This window comes from Carlito syrichta, unplaced genomic scaffold (genome assembly GCF_000164805.1).
Source record: "Carlito syrichta isolate Samal-C Ts95f unplaced genomic scaffold, Tarsius_syrichta-2.0.1 Scaffold301784, whole genome shotgun sequence".
NCBI lineage: Eukaryota > Metazoa > Chordata > Mammalia > Primates > Tarsiidae > Carlito > Carlito syrichta.
Window position 1 is genome coordinate 158,544 of NW_007245880.1, and position 8,270 is coordinate 166,813.

Sequence of the window (8,270 nt, forward strand, 5' to 3'; positions counted from 1 at the left end):
CCTGCAGGGCTCCGGCGATCCTTCTGCCTCAGCCTTTCAAGTAACCGGAATTACAGGCACGTGCTACCACGCCCGGCTGATTTTTTGATTTATTGTAGAGATGAGGTCTCGCTGCCCAGGCGGGTCTTGAACCCGCGGGCTCAGGCAATCCACTCACCTCAGCCTCCCAAAGGCACGGTATTACAGGCTGATGTCTTATCTCTTCTTAAAATGAGTTGTTCGTTTGTAAACTGTGGATTGATTTGAGATATTGTTCCTGAAACTTTTTGTAAACCATCAATGATTTCCCCATTTTTTTATCCAAGTTTTATATTAAATTTAATGTTTGTTCTTGTTTCAATTTCAACAGAATTCATATTCCTCTGATAGGAGTTTCTTTCAAACTGATCTTATTCTTAATGATAATGATATCTTAATACCTCAAATTAGATCCTGTTCAGACATGTCATAACAAGTTAAGACAACTTATTTTGATGCAATTTTTTTAAATTCAAGCATCATTTTTTTTTTCATAATATGGATTTGCCATGACCTTTGTAAGACTCCTTGTAGATAGGATAAACAGGATGGGGTGCATACTTGGGAGGCAACTAATTGTATCTACTATAGGAAGTCAAACCATAATCAGCAGGTTGCTTTGTGAACATGGAATCAGAACAAAGGAAACCAGATATTCAGATGCTTAATGGCTTCAAGATTAATAGCAGGACACTCCTAACTCTCAACATAGATCTCCTTGTCAAGAGTATAGAAAATCCACTAGCTAACTCCTGATTTTATCAATTTACCTTAAAAACAAATGGAACAAGAAGAGAAATACTAGATGACTCCACTTATATAAGGTACCAAGTACTTCATAGAGACAGAAAGTGTAATGATGATTGCCAGAGTCTGTGGACAGTGGTGTGGAGTTATTGTTTAATGAGTACAGAGTTTCCATTTTACAAGGTGAAAAGAATCCTGAATATGGATAGTGGTAATGGTTGCACAACAATGTAATTGTACAATACTACTGAACTGTGCCCTTAAAAATGCTAAAGGTGAGCCAGGCATCGTGGCACACACCTGTTGTTGCAGCTACTCAGGAGGCTGAGGCGAGAGGATCACTTCAACCCAGGAATTCAAGGTTGCAGTGAGCTATGCTCATGCCTCTGCAATCTAGTCTGGGCAACAGAGTGAGACCTCATCTCTCAATTTAAAAAAAAAAAAATGCTCGGGCTCAGTGGTTCAACTTGCAATCCCAGCACTTTGGGATGCCAAGACAAGTGGATTGCCTGAGCTCGCGGGTTCAAGACCAGCCCGGGCAACTTGGCAAGACCTTGTTTGTACAATTAAAAAAAAAATTAATGGTAAAAATGGTACATCTTAAGCCGGGCTCGGTGGCTCAGCCTATAATCCCGTGCCTTTGGGAGGCTGAGGTGAGTGGATTGCCTGAGCCCGCGGGTTTGAGACCCGCCTGGGCAGCGAGACCTCATCTCTATAATAAATCAAAAAATTAGCTGGGCGTGGTAGCGCGTGCCTGTAATTCCAGCTACTCGGAAGGCTGAGGTGGAAGGATCGCCGGAGCCCAGCAGGTTGAGGCTGCAGTGACCGGGAGCGGCCACTGCACTCCAGTCTGAGGGACAGAGTGAGACCTCAACTCAAAAAAAAAAAATGGTACATCTTATGCTATGTGTTCTACCACAATTTTTTGAATGGATGTGTTATGGGCATATCTTATAGCCCTTGAGGTTGGATGTAGGTATCTCTAAAGTGTTTTATACTTGTTTTTAAGTTAAATTATGAAAGAGCAATTATTTTTTTTCTGGTACACAAGAAATAGAGCCAAATATCACAATGACACAGAAAAAAGACATGTGTCCACATTTGGGTTCAAGGAGCAGGAAGTAAGCAGTCCCCCTAGTCTCCCACCATTTCCTGGTTTATGTAAGGGATGTCCTGCTTAAATTGGCACTGCAGGAGACAATTTAAATTATACTGCAGAAGAGAGACTCCCAATGTCATGCCACCTCATATATTGATAGCTGGGAGGTCACAGAGATCACCTGACCCAGTTGGTCTGAAAATGAGGCACAGTCTTGCCAGTGCAAAAAACATTCCATTCTCAGAGCCAGTCTTTTGTGGGGTTTGCATATCCACATTGGTGCCAAACAGCAGAACTTTTGTCTCTCTCTGTCTCTCCAGGGCCAGCTCATTACTGGACTACCTGAAAGCTGCTGGAGGCATCCAGTAGAGAAGCTGACTTGTCTTTCCTCATGATCTTACATCCAAGTGCCTGGAGGAAGCATCACTGTAGTCCCCAAGTACTGACCAAAAACATTAATTGTATGTCCAAAAAAACAAATAGGACAGAGAAAAATACATCATTGGCAGCTTAAGTAGCATTGCCAGGGGCCCAGAAGAAGAGCTGGTGGTGTTCAGAGCAGGTAGAGGAAGCAAGCAGTATACCAAGTGTGAGTATCTGATAAGGTCTATAAGCCACACAAAACTGCAGCTGAGCTTCGGTTATCTTAGCAGAGTAACAGTGCTCCGTAGAGCTCTTTAGTACATTGACTTTGATTTCTTTACGCCATGTGATTCCTGCATATCTGATAATTGAACTCTAAAACTCCACGCAGATACTCAGCTGCTGTGCCTCAACGGAGACGATAGATATTCCCTTCAAAGAATGTTTTCTAACGTTTATAACTAAAGGATGAATATTTCACTTACGTCTTAATAATTCTTATGGAATTAAATGCCATAATCTGTCCTTGGATTAACATTTCCTAAAAGAGAGAACAAGTCCTCAGAGGCAAGCAAGATATTTGCTAGAGATGAATTAGTGTTTTAAGATTTGAGGTGATTTCAAAGCTTAATATACCTATTCTTAGTGTGGCTATATATTATTATTTGTGCCAGGGTAGCATCAGTGTTCTGAGACTATATTAAGTGCAGGGCATTGCAGTAAATTCTCCATATGCATTAGCTCTACTACCCTCAAAACACTGTGAGACTGTCATTCCTAGCTTACAGATAAAGAAATCAAAGCTCAAAGGGCTTAATAACTTTCCCAGGGTCACACAGTTAAAAAATAGTAATGCTGTGTTTCAAACTCAGATCTGTCTGAACCAAAACACTTTCATTCTTAATCATCATGGTTAAACAGATCTTTGTTGGAACAATGAAGCCTTGGTGGGTTTTCCACACTGAATACTTCACTCAAGAGGCATCTAGGCAAAACTGACCATTGGAAAAATACAAATTTTACCTCTTGAGCAAAATAGATGTCAAGACTTATACAGAGGGTCCATAATATGCATTGGGACTGGAGGTAGTCTATTCCATCAGAAGAGAAAATGAAAACTGTAGTCCTAAGTAATAAGTGAGTTCCCGTTTCCAACTTTGGCTTTTGAAGCCCCTTTCAAAAGATTGTTACTTATACAACATAAGGGTTAATAATTCAATTCAAGTTCAAATTCAAATTCTACCTGGGTCAAGTTACTTGACTCCCTGAGCCTCAGTTTTGTCATCTATAAAATAGGCATTATAATAATGTAAAATTATTAGCTCCCTTTTAATTCCAGCCATTTAAATAAACATGGCATTGTGATTTGAATTTTCATTGTTCTGATGGCTAATGATGTTGAATGTCTTTTTGTGTGCTTATTTGTCATTGATATATCTTCTTTGGTTAATTACCTGTTCAAATTTTTTATCAATTTTTTAAAAAATTGATTGTTGGTCTTCTGCACATTGAATTTTCAGGGTTTTTAAAACCAATTCTGAATATACACCAAGTGTGGGTAAGGCTATGAAACAACTGGAACTCTCACTCATTGCTGGTGGAAATATAAAATGGTACAACTATTTTGAAAAACCGCTTTGCAATTTCTGAAAAAATTAAGCATACACCTACAATACAACCCCATTATTCTATGTTTTTAACCTAGAGAGATATGTCAAAATAAACTCACTCATGTGTGAATGTTCATGGCAACTTTATTGGTAACAGCCCCAAACTAGAAACAACCCAATGTCCATAAACAAGTGAATGGATAGGATAAATATACTGTGATATAACTATACAATGGAATATTATTCATCCACAAAAAGGAATGAAGTACTGATACTGACTATAACATGAATGGATCTCAAAATAATTATACCTAGTGAAAAAAAAGTCAGACAAGAAAGAATACCTATTATAGGATCCCACTTATATAAAAATCTGGAAAATATAAATGAATCTATAGTGGCAGAAACAGATAAACAAATGTCTAGGGACAAGTAGAGGGACATGGGTGGTTAAGAATGAGGAAATACAAAGATGCACAGGGAAACTTCCAGGGATTGTGGAATATTCATCATCCTCATCATGGTGATGGTTTCCTAAGAGAGAGAGAGAGAGAGAGAGAGAGAGAGAGAGAGTGTGTGTGTGTGTGTGTGTGTGTGTGTGTGCCAAAGTATATCAAATTGTATACTTTAAGTATGTGTGTTTATTGTATGTCAATTACACCTCAACAAAGCTTTAAAATTTTATTGTCTCCCAACAGTCTCCTTGCCCTGTAAATTGTCCCTGACACAGAGAAGGGGCCCCCAACAGCCATGCTTGTACTACATAACCCTGTCTTTCTGGCCAGAGCTGACCCATCTGATGGCAGTTCACTAAAGATGAGAACCAAAGATGTCAATTTTCTAGAGAATATGTCCATAACCTTCTGCTCCTGAGGTCCATGGAGTTGCCCTAGCTTGATCACCCAAAGACTGGTGTTTTAACTCATAGATTTTGGAACCTGAGTGTCCTTTCAATAAATCCCCATCATGTTAGCCAGCTATCATTGGCTTATGTTATGTGCAACCCTGGGGAAGAAATGAAGTTGACATTTGATTTACTTTGTTGGTATTCATTATTTCTTTTTTTTTTAATATGTATTTTTTATTTTAAAGTTGTGAGGTACAGTTAAGGATTAGGTACACAAATATTCATTGTGCAGGTACCCTTGTTGATGAGGTATACCCCACTTTCCCCCAGACAGATATTGACTACCGTTAATCCCACCTCCCTTCCCCTCCCTGCCCCCTCCCCCATAGTTTCCCACCACTGTCAATCCCTTTCTTATAGTATTATGGTAGTTGTTCAAGGTCCACTTATGAGTGAGAACATGTGATGCTCAGATCTTTGTTTCTGTGAGAGATCACTCAGTATGATAAACTCTAATTCCATTCAGGTTGCTGTGAAATTCATGATTTTGTTCTTTTTTATGACTGCGTAATATTCCATTGTGTATATGTACCACATTTTTTTTAATCCAGTCCTCTTTGGATGGACAGCATGGTTGGTTCCATGATCTTGCTATTGTGAACAATGCTGCAATAAACATATGTGTTTAAGTATCTTTTTTATAGAGTGATTTGAGTTCTTCAGGATATATTTCCAGTAGGGGGATTGCAGGGTCATATGGTCTGACAAAGGCCTAACATCAAGGATCTATAAAGAACTCAAACATGCTGAAAAGAAAAAAACAAACAACTCCATTACAAAGTGGGCAAAAGATATGAACAAACACTTCTCAAAAGAAGACACACAAGCAGCCAACAGATACATGAAGAAATGTTCAACCTCACTAGTAATCAAGGAGATGCAGATTAAAACTACAGTGAGATACCACCTAACTTTATTCAGAATGGCCATTATCAATAACTCAAAAAATAACAGATGCTGGATACAAATTTGTTATACCAGACACTGTACCAGACATTTTCACATGACATCCATATTATAGCCTGTATAACAGTCTCACGTTTACAGTTGAGAAAGCACAGCCTCAAAGGACCCAGTTACTTGATTAAAATCAAAAATTCCAGCTGGGTTCAGTGGCTCAACCTGCAATCCCGCACCTTTGGGAGGCTGAAGTGAGTGAATTGCCTGAGCCCGCGGGTTTGAGACCCGCCTGGGCAACTTGGCAAGACCTTATCTCCACAATAAATCAAAAATTAGCCGGGCGTGGTAGCGCTCACCTGTAATTCTAGCTACTCGGAAGGCTGAGGCAGAAGGATCGCCGGAACCCAGCAGGTCGAGGCTGCGGTGGCCGGGAGCAGGCACTGCACTCCAGTCTGGGTGCCAGAGTGAGACTCCAACTCAAAACAAAAACAAAAACGAAAAAAGTCAAAAGTTCCTACTAGGAATTAAATCCAGGATTTGAGCCTGAACTGTCTAACTGCAGAGACACTGCTATCTACACTTTGTTCCCCGGTGGTAGTAAGCCCTAACAGTAGCAACGAGTTCACAATGTCCAGCCACTGTGGCTTGCGTCTTTGGGAACCAGGGGTCCCAAAACATTTCCTAGATGGTGCCTCATGATTAACAAATGTCAGCTGATTACAGCTCAAGGGCTTGGCTCTACGGCAGGAATCAGTGTCCCTGAGAACAGATGAATTATCTGTTGTAGAAGGTAGGGACAATCAGGGATCCTTTTCCCCTCATGCTGATGTCTGTTACCTAGGAATAAAACAGACTCCTAAGTGACAAAGAAGTAGCAAAATTCTGAAAATAAAAATGGTCAGCCACAACCACAGGAGATGCCCAAGCAGTACTGTCCCTGGCTACAAATCAAAAGGTGGGTCTCTAATATTCTTCCTGAGAACACAGTGGAGCTCTGCACACTTATGAATTGCTCGGGGTTGAAGCTGCATTTTTACACAGTTGCTGGAAGCACCCCTAATCACGTTTGTTGCCCAGGCACAAGTTAAAGCCAAAGACCTCACAATACTTTCTTTTCCTCAGGGAAGTAAACCTACCAGAGCAAGAGGAGATTTTCATTTTCAGTTTTAGAGATTTCCGTACAGTGTGTTTACTTATGTATTTATTTGAGTCAAAGTCTCACTCTGTTGCTCAGGCTGGAGTACAGTGGTATAACCATGGCTTACCGCAACCTTGACCTCGTAGGCTCAGGCGATTCTTCCACATCAGCCTCCCGAGTAGCTGGGTTCAGTAGAGTTTAAATGTGTTGTTCTTAAACTTTTAAAAATACATAATAAAAGGGAGAGATTCACTGTTCTTCGCCCTACACATTCTTCTTTGTGATCAACCTGTAGAAATATGAAAACTGCCCAAAGTTCATATGAACTGAAAGTAATCACCATATCATTTTTAAGAGGAGTAAAAATGGAAACAAGCAGCCGATTATCTGGTAATGTTAACTTAAAGTACATCCATGTGATAAAAATTATGCAGACATTCAAAGTGTTTACAGGCCAGGTTTGGTGGCCTAGCCTGTAATCCCAGCACTTTGGTAGGCTGAGGTGAGGGGATTGCCTAAGCCTGTGGGTTAAACACAGCCTGGACAACTTGGCAAGACCTCATCTCTACAATAAATCAAAAAATTAGCTGGGTGTGGTAGCGAGTGCCTGTAGTTCCAGCTACTTGGAAGGCTGAGGCAGATGGATTGCCTGAGCCCAGCAGGTTGAAGCTGCAGTGACCGGGAGTGTGCCACTGCACTCCAGCCTGGGTGATGGAGTGAAATTCCAACTCAAAAAAATAAAGAGAGAGAAAAAGTGTTTTCAAACACTAAAATAGCACAGAGTAATACTGATAGTCTGTTAAATGATTTTTAAAAAGCATACAAAAATATGTTCACAGTCTGACTCTGAAATATGTGTGATGTATATTTATGTGCAGGTGTAAGGAAAAGAATACAGTCATTTCCCTTTACCCATGGTTTTGCTGTCTGCAGCTTCAGTTACTCACAGTCAACTGTGGTCTGAAAATATTAAATGAAAAATTCTATAAATAAACAATTTACAAGTTTTAAATGTCAGAATCACCATTCTGAGTAATGTGAAGAAATCTCGTGCCATCCCTTTCCATCCTGCACTGGATATGACTCCTTCCTCTGCCCAGAATATCTATGCTGTACACGCTGCCCCTCCATTTGTCACTTAGGACCTGTCTGGGTTTGTCAGATTGCCTGTCATAGTATCACAGTGCTTGTGTTCAGGTCACCCTTATTTTACTTCACAATGGCCCCAAAGCACAAGAGTAGTGATGCTGGCATCTTGCTATATTTGTTCTGTTTTATTATAAGTTGTTGTCACTAATCTCTTACTGTACCTAACATAAATGTTATCATAGATATGTATGTATAAGAACAAAACACAGTAGGTTTGGGTACAATCCACAGTTTCAAGCATCCACTGGGGATCTTTGAGTGTGTCCCCTGCACATAAGGGGGACTACTGTATACCAAAATATTAACAGCAGTGATGTCTGAGTATGGGTAAAATGCTGT